This window comes from Palaemon carinicauda, chromosome 32 (assembly GCF_036898095.1).
Source record: "Palaemon carinicauda isolate YSFRI2023 chromosome 32, ASM3689809v2, whole genome shotgun sequence".
In the NCBI taxonomy this organism is placed as follows: Eukaryota; Metazoa; Arthropoda; class Malacostraca; order Decapoda; family Palaemonidae; genus Palaemon; species Palaemon carinicauda.
In genome coordinates, this window is record NC_090756.1 from 81963474 (window position 1) to 81976449 (window position 12976).

At 44.3% G+C, this 12976-nt stretch overlaps 1 protein-coding gene and 1 pseudogene across 1 annotated transcript in view; both read right to left on the reverse strand.

Annotated features, from left to right (window-relative positions):
* LOC137625415 (leishmanolysin-like peptidase) overlaps positions 1 to 12976 on the reverse strand; it is a 362803-nt gene that overhangs the window by 202033 nt on the left and 147794 nt on the right. The window lies entirely within an intron of this gene.
* The window catches only part of LOC137625424 (major facilitator superfamily domain-containing protein 6-like), a 139319-nt pseudogene that overhangs the window by 23412 nt on the left and 102931 nt on the right, over positions 1 to 12976 (reverse strand).

Genomic DNA, 12976 nt, shown 5'->3' on the forward strand with positions numbered 1-12976 from the left:
AGGTTGTAAGCTTGATCTCAGAAAAAATTAAATTCATAACCCAAGGTACTACTGAACAAGTGACTTTAAAATTACCAATTAATCCTGCCATTATTATAAAAACAAAACTTAGATTATATTGAATATTAGATTCTGAAAGAATATCAGTCCCAAATAGAATAATAAACAAGTCTTTCTAAACCAAATTACAACATTCGCATCAATAAAAATAAAAAAAGGTAGTCGTCGACTTACGACATATGCGACTTATGACTGTTCGACTTTATGGCAATTTTTTGGGGGTGATGACATCACAAGTCTATCAGAAATACTAAGCTAGTAGGATAAATATTTCCTTGGAAATAATCTATTTTTGTTTGTATAAAAAAACAAACTGATTTATCTTGGTAAACTAGTATTTTCTACTATTGATAATATACAGTATCCATTTTTAGTAAAAAGTACATTAAAAAAAAAAAGTTTTAATATCTGTCAAGTTCATATCATATGTCTGGTGATGTCATATAACCGGCGAAAAGTGACCGGGCAATGCAGTGATTTCCTTCCAATAGGCTAACGATTAGTATTAGCATTCCCATTATCAAAATATCAAATAACAATAAAATGTTATTTTTATTACTAAAATAAATTTTTGAATATACTTACCCGGTGATTATATAAGCTGCAGCTCTGCTGCCCGACAGAAAAACTCTACGTTCAAAATACGCCAGCGATCGCTATGCAGGTAGGGGGTGTTCATCAACAGAGCCATCTGTCGAGCAGGTACTCAGTACTCAAAGTAAACACAGAACTCAATTTTCTCCTCGGTCCACTGAGTCTCTATTGGGGAGGAAGGGAGGATCCTTTAATATATAATCACCGGGTAAGTATATTAAAAAATTTATTTTAGTAATAAAAAATAACATTTTTCAATATTAAACTTAGCCGGTGATTATATAAGCTGATTCACACCCAGGGGGGTGGGTAGAGACCAGCATTAATTGTTTACATTATTATGAGCTAAGTATTTTGTATTTCATTTTAGCAGTTATTCAAAATAACAAACATAAAATAAATAAGTACCTGGTAAGGAAGTCGACTTGAACAATTACTCTGCCTTTTTTAAGTACGTCTTCCTTACTGAGCCTCGCGATCCTCTTAGGATGCTGAGCGACTCCTAGGAGCTGAAGTATCAAGGGTTGCAACCCATACTAAAGGACCTCATCAAAACCTCTAATCTAGGCGCTTCTCAAGAAAAGAATTTGACCACCCGCCAAATCAACCAGGATGCGAAAGGCTTCTTAGCCTTCCGGACAACCCAAAAAACAACAATAAAAAACATTTCAAGAGAAAGATTAAAAAGGTTATGGAATTAGGGGAATGTAGTGGTTGAGCCCTCACCCACTACTGCACTCGCTGCTACGAATGGTCCCAGGGTGTAGCAGTTCTCGTAAAGAGACTGGACATCTTTAAGATAAAAAGACGCGAACACTGACTTGCTTCTCCAATAGGTTGCGTCCATTATACTTCGCAGAGATCTATTTTGTTTGAAGGCCACTGAAGTTGCGACAGCTCTAACTTCATGTGTCCTTACCTTCAGCAAAGCATGGTCTTCCTCATTCAGATGGGAATGAGCTTCTCATATCAACAGTCTGATATAATAGGAAACTGCATTCTTTGACATAGGTAAAGAAGGTTTCTTAATACCACACCATAAAGCTTCTGACTGTCCTCGTAAAGGTTTAGTTCGTCTTAAATAGAACTTAAGAGCTCTAACAGGGCATAAGACTCTTTCTAGTTCATTTCCAACCAAATTTGAAAGGCTTGGAATATCGAACGATTTCGGCCAAGGACGAGAAGGAAGTTCGTTATTGGCTAGAAAACCAAGCTGTAAAGAACATGTAGCCGTTTCAGATGAAAATCCGATGTTCTTGCTGAAGGCGTGTATCTCACTGACTCTTTTAGCTGTTGCTAGGCAAACGAGGAAAAGAGTCTTTAAAGTGAGATCTTTAAAGGAGGCTGATTGTAGTGGCTCGAACCTTTCTGACATAAGGAATCTTAGTACCACGTCTAAATTCCAACCCGGTGTAGCCAAGCGACGCTCCTTCGAGGTCTCAAAAGACTTAAGAAGGTCCTGTAGATCTTTGTTGTTAGAAAGATCTAAGCCTCTGTGATGGAAGACTGTTGCCAACATGCTTCTGTAACCTTTGATCGTGGGAGCTGAAAGAGATCTTTCCTTCCTCAGGTATAATAGGAAGTCAGCTATTTGGGTTACAGAGGTACTGGTTGAGGATACTGATACCGACTTGCACCAGTTTCGGAAGACTTCCCACTTCGACTGGTAGACTCTAAGAGTGGATGTCCTCCTTGCTCTAGCAATCGCCCTGGCTGCCTCCTTCGAAAAGCCTCTAGCTCTCGAGAGTCTTTCGATGGTCTGAAGGCAGTCAGACGAAGAGCGTGGAGGTCTGGGTGTACCTTCTTTACGTGTGGCTGACGTAGAAGGTCCAGTCTTAGAGGGAGAGTCCTGGGCACGTCCACCAGCCATTGCAGTACCTCGGTGAACCATTCTCTCGCGGGCCAGAGGGGAGCAACCAACGTCAACCTTGTCCCTTCGTGAGAGGCGAACTTCTGCAGTACCTTGTTGACAATCTTGAACGGGGGGAATGCATAAAGGTCTAGATGGGACCAATCCAGTAGAAAGGCATCTATATGAACTGCTGCTGGGTCCGGGATCGGTGAGCAATATATTGGGAGCCTCTTGGTCCTTGAAGTTGCGAAGAGATCTATGGTAGGTTGGCCCCAGGTGGCCCATAGTCTCTTGCACACATCCTTGTGAAGGGTCCATTCTGTTGGGATGATTTGACCCTTCCGACTGAGGCAATCCGCCATGACATTCATATTGCCTTGTATGAATCTCGTTACTAGAGAGAGGTTTAGATCTCTTGACCAGGTGAGGAGGTCCCTTGCGGTCTCGTACAACGTCATAGAATGGGTCCCTCCTTGCTTGGAGATGTACGCCAAGGCCGTAGTGTTGTCCGAGTTCACCTCCACCACCTTGCCTTGAAGGAGGGACTTGAAGCTTTTCAAGGCCAGATGAACTGCCAGTAGCTCCTTGCAGTTGATGTGTAATGCTCTTTGATTCGAGTTCCACGTTCCCGAGCATTCCCGACCGTCTAGTGTCGCACCCCAGCCCGTGTCCGATGCGTCCGAGAAGAGACTGTGGTTGGGAGTCTGAACAGCCAGGGGCAGACCCTCTCTGAGGTTGATACTGTCCTTCCACCAAGTCAGTGTTGACTTCATCTTCTCGGAAATGGGGATCGAGATCGCTTCTAGCGTCTTGTCCTTTTCCCAGTAAACAGCTAGATGAAATTGCAGGGGACGGAGGTGTAGTCTCCCTAATGAAACGAACTGTTCCAGGGATGATAGTGTCCCTATCAGACTCATCCACTGTCTGACTGAACAACGTTTCTTCTTTAGCATGTTCTGGATGCATACCTGGGCTTGACTTGTTCTGGGGGCCGACGGAAAAGCCCGAAAAGCTTGACTGTGAATCTCCATCCCTAAGTAAACTATAGTTTGGGATGGGACCAGTTGGGACTTTTCCATATTGACCAGGAGACCCAATTCCGTGATCAGATCTAGAGTCCACTTTAGATTCTCCAGACAGCGACGACTGGAAGACGCTCTTAGAAGCCAGTCGTCCAAATAGAGGGAGGCTCTGATATCCGCTAAATGCAGGAATTTGGCAATATTCCTCATCAGCCTCGTAAAAACAAGAGGAGCCGTGCTTAGGCCAAAGCACAGGGCTCGAAATTGGTAGACAACCTTGTCGTAAACGAATCTCAGCAAAGGTTGGGATTCTGGGTGGATGGGGACGTGAAAGTATGCGTCCCTTAGGTCTAAAGAGACCATCCAGTCTTCCTTTCTGACCGCTGCTAGAACTGACTTTGTGGTCTCCATGGCGAACGTCTGCTTTGTGACAAAGACATTCAGCGCACTGACGTCTAGCACCGGTCTCCACCCTCCTGTCTTCTTTACCACTAAGAAGAGACGGTTGTAGAAGCCCGGGGATTGATGGTCCCGGACTTTGACTACCACTCCCTTTTGTAGCAAGAGAGACACCTCCTGCTTCAAGGCTATCCTCTTGTCTTCCTCTTTGTACCTGGGAGAGAGATCGATGGGAGACGTTGCTAGAGGGGGTTTGCGGACAAACGGGATCTTGTACCCCTCTCTTAGCAACTTCACAGATTGTGCTTCTGCGCCCCTTTTCTCCCAGATCTGCCAGAAGTTCTTGAGTCTGGCTCCCACTGCTGTCTGAAGAGGGTGGCAGTCAGACTCTGCCTTTAAAGGACTTGGTACCTTTCTTCTTTCCGCGTCCCCTTTCGGCACGAGCACCTCCTCTGCTGGAGGCTCTGCCACGAAAGGGCGGAATGAATCTGGACGCTGGAGTGTTCATCCTGGGTCTAGATACGGTAGGCAAAGGGGTGGCTTTGCGGGCAGAGGACGCAACCAGGTCATGGGTGTCCTTCTGAATCAAGGAGGTAGCAATCTCCTTTATCAATTCCTCTGGGAAGAGGCACTTTGAGAGGGGAGCAAAAAGAAGTTCCGATCTCTGACACTGTGTTACTCCAGCTGACAGGAACGAGCAAAGGTTTTCCCGTTTCTTGAGGACCCCGGAAACGAACGAAGCCGCAAGCTCACTGGATCCGTCACGTATGGCCTTGTCCATGCAGGACATAATGAGCATGGAAGTTTCCTTGTCAGAAGGGGAGGTCTTCCTGCTCAACGCTCCCAAACACCAATCCAAAAAGTTAAAAACCTCGAAGGCTCTGAACACTCCTTTTAACAGATGGTCTAAGTCTGACGGAGACCAACAAATCTTAGAGCGTCTCATGGCTAGCCTGCGGGGAGAGTCTACTAGACTTGAGAAGTCGCCCTGGGCAGAGGCAGGAACTCCCAAGCCGAGAACTTCTCCCGTGGCATACCAGACGCTCGATCTGGAAGAGAGTCTCGCAGGGGGAAACGTGAATGCTGTCTTCCCAAGGTGCTTTTTGGACTGCATCCATTCTCCCAACACCCGTAAAGCTCTCTTAGAAGAGCGGGCGAGGACGAGCTTCGTAAAGGCAGGCGCGGATGACTGTGTGCCTAAAGCGAACTCAGATGGAGGCGAACGTGGGGCCGCAGAAATAAACTGATCAGGATACATCTCCCTGAACAATGCAAGAACTTTCCTAAAGTCCAAGGAGGGTTGCGTGGTCTTGGGTTCGTCGATGTCCGTATGCGGGTCGTCAATGTGTGCAGCGTCGTCATCATCAGAGAGTCCATCATCTGAAAACTGAGGAGGAAGCGGCAAAGGAGTAGGAATCGGCTGGTCAGCTGAGTCCGGCAGCACGGGTGCATGCGTGACTGGACCGGACGCAACGTCATGGAACTGTTGCCCAGTCTGTGAACTGGCAACAACCATAGCAGCGCGGGGGCGCAAAGCGTCTACTCCTGACTGTCTAGTCTGCTGTGGGCGAGTAGTGGTAACCACACTGGGTTGCGGAGGTTGACGCACCGCGTCAAAACAAAACAACTTAGGTTGTTGTTGTAACTCGCGAACGTCAACGGAAGGTTCCGTGCGTCGCTGAACGTCAACATGCGGCTGGTAGGGTACACTGGAACGCATGGGTGGCGGGACTCTCACAGCTGGAGTGCGGGAGAAGGTAGCCTCAGCGTCCACTGGACGCACAACCGTGGGTGGTTGTAGGCTAGAGGTTGGTGCAGCGTCAACCTTCTCCGCACGAAAGTCCTGCATCAATGACGTTAACTGTGTCTGCATGGACTGCAGCAACGACCATTTAGGGTCTACAGTAGCAGGTGCGGCAACAGGCGGTGTTACTGCCTGATGCGTTACTGCTTTGCCTCTCTTAGGAGGTGTGCAGTCATCGGAAGACTGCAGCGAGTCCGAACTGACCCAGTGGCTACAACTGGGCCGTTGGACTTGCGCGGAAGGGACCGACTTACGCTTAAGAGGCCGCGAGACCTTGGTCCATAGTTTCTTTCGAGAAACCTCTTCCGCAGACGAGGAATAAATGGGCTCTCTCGTCTTCGTGTGGGTGGGGCGATCTTGGTTAGATACGCCCGAAACCACGGAGGGAACGTCTGTTCGCTGATTAAAGCCTCTCGAACCCTTTAGTCGTACGACATTGCTTCTCCCCTGGGCTTGGGAGCTTGCAAGAGGTCCCGGACTGGGAGGACGACAGGCACGAACAGACGAACCCTCAAGCGCAACACTATCTATAACACTTTCCACAACACTACCACTCACTTTGTCACTACCCACAGCACTCTTACACTTCAACTCCTTGACGTCTGCCATGAGTTGGTTACGGTCACTCGCCAATGACTCGACTCTCTCACCCAGAGCCTGGATGGCACGCATCATATCTGCCATCGAAGGTTGTTGAGTGCTAGAAGGGGGATCAGGAGCAACCACTACAGGGGAAGGAATAGGTTGTGGGGCATGAGGAGAGGAAATATCAACGGAGCGAGATGAACTTCTCCTGACTCTATCTCTCTCTAGCCTACGTGTGTATTTCTGGAATTCGATGAAATCGAATTCCGAAAGCCCAACGCATTCCTCACATCGATCTTCCAATTGACAGGCCTTATCCCGACAATTGGAACAAACGGTGTGAGGATCGATAGAGGCCTTCGGAAGACGCCTTGAACAGTCCCTGGCATTACATTTCCTAAACTTAGGGACTTGAGAAGGGTCAGCCATTTTGAAATAGTCAAAGGGGAATTCAAAATCTATCCAAAGTCGTCAACAAATAATCCAAAATCAATAAAAGATTGCAAGGAAGTATTGAAGATAACGTCTGCAAAGCGAAAGCTCAAAACTAGAAATGTGTACTTCACCAAATATGTGAAAACCAATCCAGTAAGCAACAGCGAATTTAGTAGGTCTTGCCGGTGGCACGACAGAGAGAAAATTGAGTTCTGTGTTTACTTTGAGTACTGAGTACCTGCTCGACAGATGGCGCTGTTGATGAACACCCCCTACCTGCATAGCGATCGCTGGCATATTTTGAACGTAGAGTTTTTCTGTCGGGCAGCAGAGCTGCAGCTTATATAATCACCGGCTAAGTTTAATATTGAAAAAAGTATTTTATGGGTCTTTATCGGTTGTTATGAGTACTACTTAGCGTCAATTTGACTCTGCGCTAGTTTTATTTAAACTCTGATAATAGATCGATATCTATTTAAAGAAAGTACACTAATAGGACAATATTTTCTGAAAAAATAGTAGATTTCGTTTTACATTATCAAAATGGATACATTTGCTTGGTAAGTTAGCATTTTCTTTCAATTCTTGCAAGAAAAAACAAAAGGGATTTACATATTTTGCGAGTCATTCTTTGTAGAGTTTATGTCACGTGTCTTGTTACGTCATATTTCTGGCAGAAGCGCGCTAGCAAACTGAATGATTTCCTTTCGCCGTGTTACCGAGTAATCTTATTACAGCATTCCCATCATTGAAACACCAATTAATGATATAAAGAATTTTAGTGGTCTGTACCAGTAGTTATGAGAATAGTACAACTAACCGTAAATTTAAGAAAAAAAGTCTGATGACATATTTCTGGCAGAAGGCGAGTAGTAAATCAGGTGATTTCCTTTCGATGCATTAATAATATTCCCATAATCGGAACATCGAATAATGATACAAAGAATTTCTAATAATGTCCACAGAAATATGAAGATTTAAGTTTATTAAAAATAGAAATAGAGAGAGAGAGAGAGAGAGAGAGAGAGAGAGAGAGAGAGAGAGAGAGAGAGAGAGAGAGAGAGAGAGAGAGAGAGAGAGTGTGTGTGTGTATTCCTATGATAATTAATAATAAGGTCTATAAATGAACTGTATGGAAACTGTGATAGCCTATAACACATTGGTGCTGATGTAATATTCATTATGAACAGATTTCCAATGTTAAGAAAATTATATAAACAACTCCGTTGTTATTTGTACTGTATGTGCGCATAATTGCAAAACAGCAACGTGACCTTGAGATCAGCTTATGCCAACTGAAATTAAATCAAAAGTAATTGTTGATTATTGAAATGCTCAAGAAATTCAAAAAAATGAATATAAACATGCTTTAATAAACCATAATTAAACACAATAATGGCTAATGAAATAAGAAGGCTTAATAATGAGCTACAAATTTAATACTATACTGTATGAAGCTTTAAAAATGAACTACCCGTATGCGCGCAAGCACACATACACACGCACGCAAAGAGAAAGAGCGAGAACGTTTTCGCATGATACCTAATAATAATGGCTAAAACAAACTGTATAAAAACTGTGATTTCCTGTAACATGTTGGTGTTCTTGTAATATTCATCATGAAGATATTTTGAATAAGTTAAGAAATTATACAAAAAAATGTGCCATTCGTATGTATGCCATCTTTCGATACGGTAGCGGGACCTTCAGGTCAGCTGATCATAACCATAGGTAAACAAAATATTAAGTAATTCTTGATTGGTAAAATGCTTCCGAAACTGAAATTTAGAATACAAAAATGCATTAATAAAACATATGATATCCAATGAAACAAGAAAATGAAATAATAAGAAAATAATTATAGAATATGATTGAAATGGTTGCCGAATCACGATGCATCATGATAAATCTACAGAAACTTCACTTTTTGAGTTTGATTCGACTTACGACGTGGCTCTCGGTCCCTATCTATGACAGAGTCATAGTCAGCGACCACCTGTAGTAGTGAAAACCACCATCATGGAAATACTGTACTGTACATAAAATTAAGTTAACATTATCATTATAAGGTCTTGCAATATTCCCACATTTGCACTCTTTTTAAAAGGTTTTAAGAGCTTCTACAAACCCACTAAATCTAAAAAATTCATCACCTCCATAACCTCCTTATTTCAGATGAAAAACTCCTGCCATGTTCTATGACATGAAAATAGTTTTCTCTTACAGAAAATTGTTGAAACTGAGATTCAATCATTCACGGCATTATCAAGAGGTGATGTTTTAAAATCAAGAGTGTCAAAATGTCCCTCTCAATTCAAGAATGAAAAAACAAATGAGCTGAATGACTCACCTAGGAGCTGGAAGCACAATGTATCAGACATCACAACCGTGACGGCAAACCCTGACCAGGCGATGATGATGCATATGAGGTATAACCAAAATTGGTACTGGGAGATCATTTCCTCATATGATATACCAGAGGTGCCAATGTAGCTCATGAAACTCTTGTCATCACAGACCACGGTGCTGTTTGCGTGAGTTAATTCAGGACATGTTGGATACTCACTCTGCAAAAAAGAAAATATTCATATAAAGATTTACATACTGTACTGTAGAGAACAGCAATAGAGAAACTGCATTCATTAGGTAGATATTTTGCCATCATTTATATTCACACTTTAGCTGTTTACTTAATCTTACTATAGAAGGTTGAAGTCATACTGTATAAAATGACCAATGAGCCAGACGTCGCCGACTCTTTTATGAGCCATTTAAAAGATTCCTTCTTGATTGTGAGGCAAAGAAGCCAAAATTTTCATTACAAAATTTTTCATTATTTTAATAATTATTGGGTATTATTACTACTACTAGCATAGTTACAACACTAGTTGAAAAAGCAAGATACTACAATAGTTAAGAAAAAACAGATTATTTTTTTATATTGTGGAGAAATAGTTAAGAAAAATGTTATTTTCCTTAGTAAATTAAATTTTTGAATATACTTACCCGGTGATCATGTAGCTGCAACTCTGTTGCCCGACAGAAAAAACCTAAGGGAGGGATACGCCAGCGATCGCTATACAGGTGGGGGTGTACAACAACAGCGCCATCTGTCGAGTAGGTACTCCAGTACTTCTTGTCAACAAAGAACCAATTTTCTCCTCGGTCCACTGGGTCTCTATGGGGAGGAAGGGAGGGTCCTTTAATTCATGATCACCGAGTAAGTATATTCAAAAATTTATTTTACTAAGGAAAATAACATTTTTCAATATTAATCTTACCCGGTGATCATGTAGCTGATTCACACCCAGGGGGGTGGGTGGAGACCAGCATACATGTTAACATTAGAAGCTAAGTATCCCGTATTTCATTTTAGCAGTTATTCAAAATAACAGACATAAAATTAATAAGTACCTGGTAAGGAAGTCGACTTGAACCATTACTCTGCCTTTTTAAGTACGTCTTCCTTACTGAGCCTCGCGATCCTCTTAGGATGCTGAGCGACTCCTAGGTGCTGAAGTATGAAGGGCTGCAACCCATACTAAAGGACCTCATCACAACCTCTAATCTAGGCGCTTCTCAAGAAAGAATTTGACCACCCGCCAAATCAACCAGGATGCGAAAGGCTTCTTAGCCTTCCGTACAACCCAAAAACAACAATAAAAAGCATTTCAAGAGAAAGATTAAAAAAGGTTATGGGATTATGGGAATGTAGTGGTTGAGCCCTCACCTACTACTGCACTCGCTGCTACGAATGGTCCCAGGGTGTAGCAGTTCTCGTAAAGAGACTGGACATCTTTAAGGTAAAATGATGCGAACACTGACTTGCTTCTCCAATAGGTTGCATCCATTACACTCTGCAGAGAACGGTTCTGTTTGAAGGCCACTGAAGTAGCGACAGCTCTAACTTCATGTGTCCTTAGCTTCAGCAAAGCATGGTCTTCCTCATTCAGATGAGAATGGGCTTCTCTAATCAAAAGTCTGATGTAATAAGAAACTGCGTTCTTCGACATCGGTAAAGAAGGTTTCTTAATAGAACACCATAAAGCTTCTGATTGTCCTCGTAATGGCTTCGTACGTCTTAAATAGTACTTAAGAGCTCTTACTGGGCAAAGTACTCTCTCTTGTTCGTTTCCAACCAAACTGGACAGACTTCGAATCTCGAACGATTTGGGCCAAGGACGAGAAGGGAGTTCGTTTTTAGCTAAAAAACCAAGCTGTAAGGAACATGTAGCCGTTTCAGATGTAAATCCTATGTTCCTGCTGAAGGCGTGTATCTCACAGACTCTTTTAGCTGTTGCTAAGCAAACGAGGAAAAGAGTCTTCAAAGTGAGATCTTTAAAAGAGGCTGATTGAAGCGGTTCGAACCTTGCTGACATCAGGAACCTTAAAACCACGTCTAAGTTCCAACCTGGTGTGGCTAAACGACGCTCCTTTGAGGTCTCAAAAGACTTAAGGAGGTCCTGTAGATCTTTGTTGTTGGAAAGATCTAAGCCTCTGTGGCGGAAGACTGCTGCCAACATGCTTCTGTAACCTTTGATCGTAGGAGCTGATAGGGATCTTACCTTCCTTAGGTGTAAAAGGAAGTCAGCTATCTGCGTTACAGAGGTACTGGTTGAGGATACTGAATTCGCCTTGCACCAGCTTCGGAAGACTTCCCATTTTGACTGGTAGACCTTGAGAGTGGATGTCCTCCTTGCTCTAGCAATCGCTCTGGCTGCCTCCTTCGAAAAGCCTCTAGCTCTTGAGAGTCTTTCGATAGTCTGAAGGCAGTCAGACGAAGAGCGTGGAGGCTTGGGTGTACCTTCTTTACGTGCGGCTGACGCAGAAGGTCCACTCTTAGAGGAAGAGTCCTGGGAACGTCTACTAGCCATTGCAGTACCTCGGTGAACCATTCTCTCGCGGGCCAGAGGGGAGCAACCAACGTCAACCTTGTCCCTTCGTGAGAGGCGAACTTCTGCAGTACCTTGTTGACAATCTTGAACGGGGGGAACGCATAAAGGTCTAGATGGGACCAATCCAGAAGAAAGGCATCTACGTGAACTGCTGCTGGGTCCGGGATCGGTGAGCAATAATTCGGGAGCCTCTTGGTCATCGAGGTAGCGAACAGATCTATGGTGGGCTGACCCCACAGGGCCCATAGTCTGTTGCAAACATTCTTGTGAAGGGTCCATTCTGTAGGGATGATCTGACCCTTCCGGCTGAGGCGGTCTGCCATGACATTCATGTCGCCTTGAATGAACCTCGTTACAAGCGATATCTTTCGATCTCTTGACCAGGTGAGGAGGTCCCTTGCGATCTCGAACAACGTCCTCGAATGAGTCCCTCCTTGCTTGGAGATGTACGCCAAGGCTGTAGTGTTGTCGGAGTTCACCTCCACCACCTTGCCTAGAAGGAGGGACTTGAAGCTTCTCAAGGCCAGATGAACTGCCAGTAGCTCCTTGCAGTTGATGTGTAGTGCTCTTTGATCCGGATTCCACGTGCCCGAGCATTCCCGACCGTCCAGTGTCGCACCCCAGCCCATGTCCGATGCGTCCGAGAAGAGAAGGTGGTCGGGGGTCTGAACAGCCAGTGGTAGACCTTCCTTGAGAAGAATGCTGTTCTTCCACCAAGTCAGTGTAGACTTCATCTCTTCGGATATAGGAACTGAGACCGCTTCTAGCGTCATGTCCTTTCTCCAGTGAGCAGCTAGGTGATACTGAAGGGGTCGGAGGTGGAGTCTCCCTAACGCGATGAACTGGTCCAGCGATGAAAGCGTCCCTATTAGACTCATCCACTGTCTGACTGAACATCGGTTCCTTTTCAGCATGCTCTGGATGCATTCTTGGGCTTGACTGATTCTGGGGGCCGACGGAAAAGCCCGAAAAGCTTGACTCCGAATCTCCATACCTAGATAGACTATAGTTTGGGATGGGACGAGTTGGGACTTTTCTAAATTGACCAGGAGACCCAATTCCTTGGTCAGATCCATAGTCCATTTGAGATTCTCCAGACAGCGACGACTTGACGCAGCTCTTAAAAGCCAGTCGTCCAAATAGAGGGAGGCTCTGATGTCTGCTAAATGTAGGAATTTGGCAATATTCCTCATCAGTTTGGTAAACACTAGAGGTGCCGTGCTCAGGCCAAAGCACAGGGCTTGGAACTGGTAAACCACCTTCCCAAAGACGAACCTTACGAAAGGTTGGGAATCTGGATGGATGGGGACGTGAAAGTACGCGTCCTTTA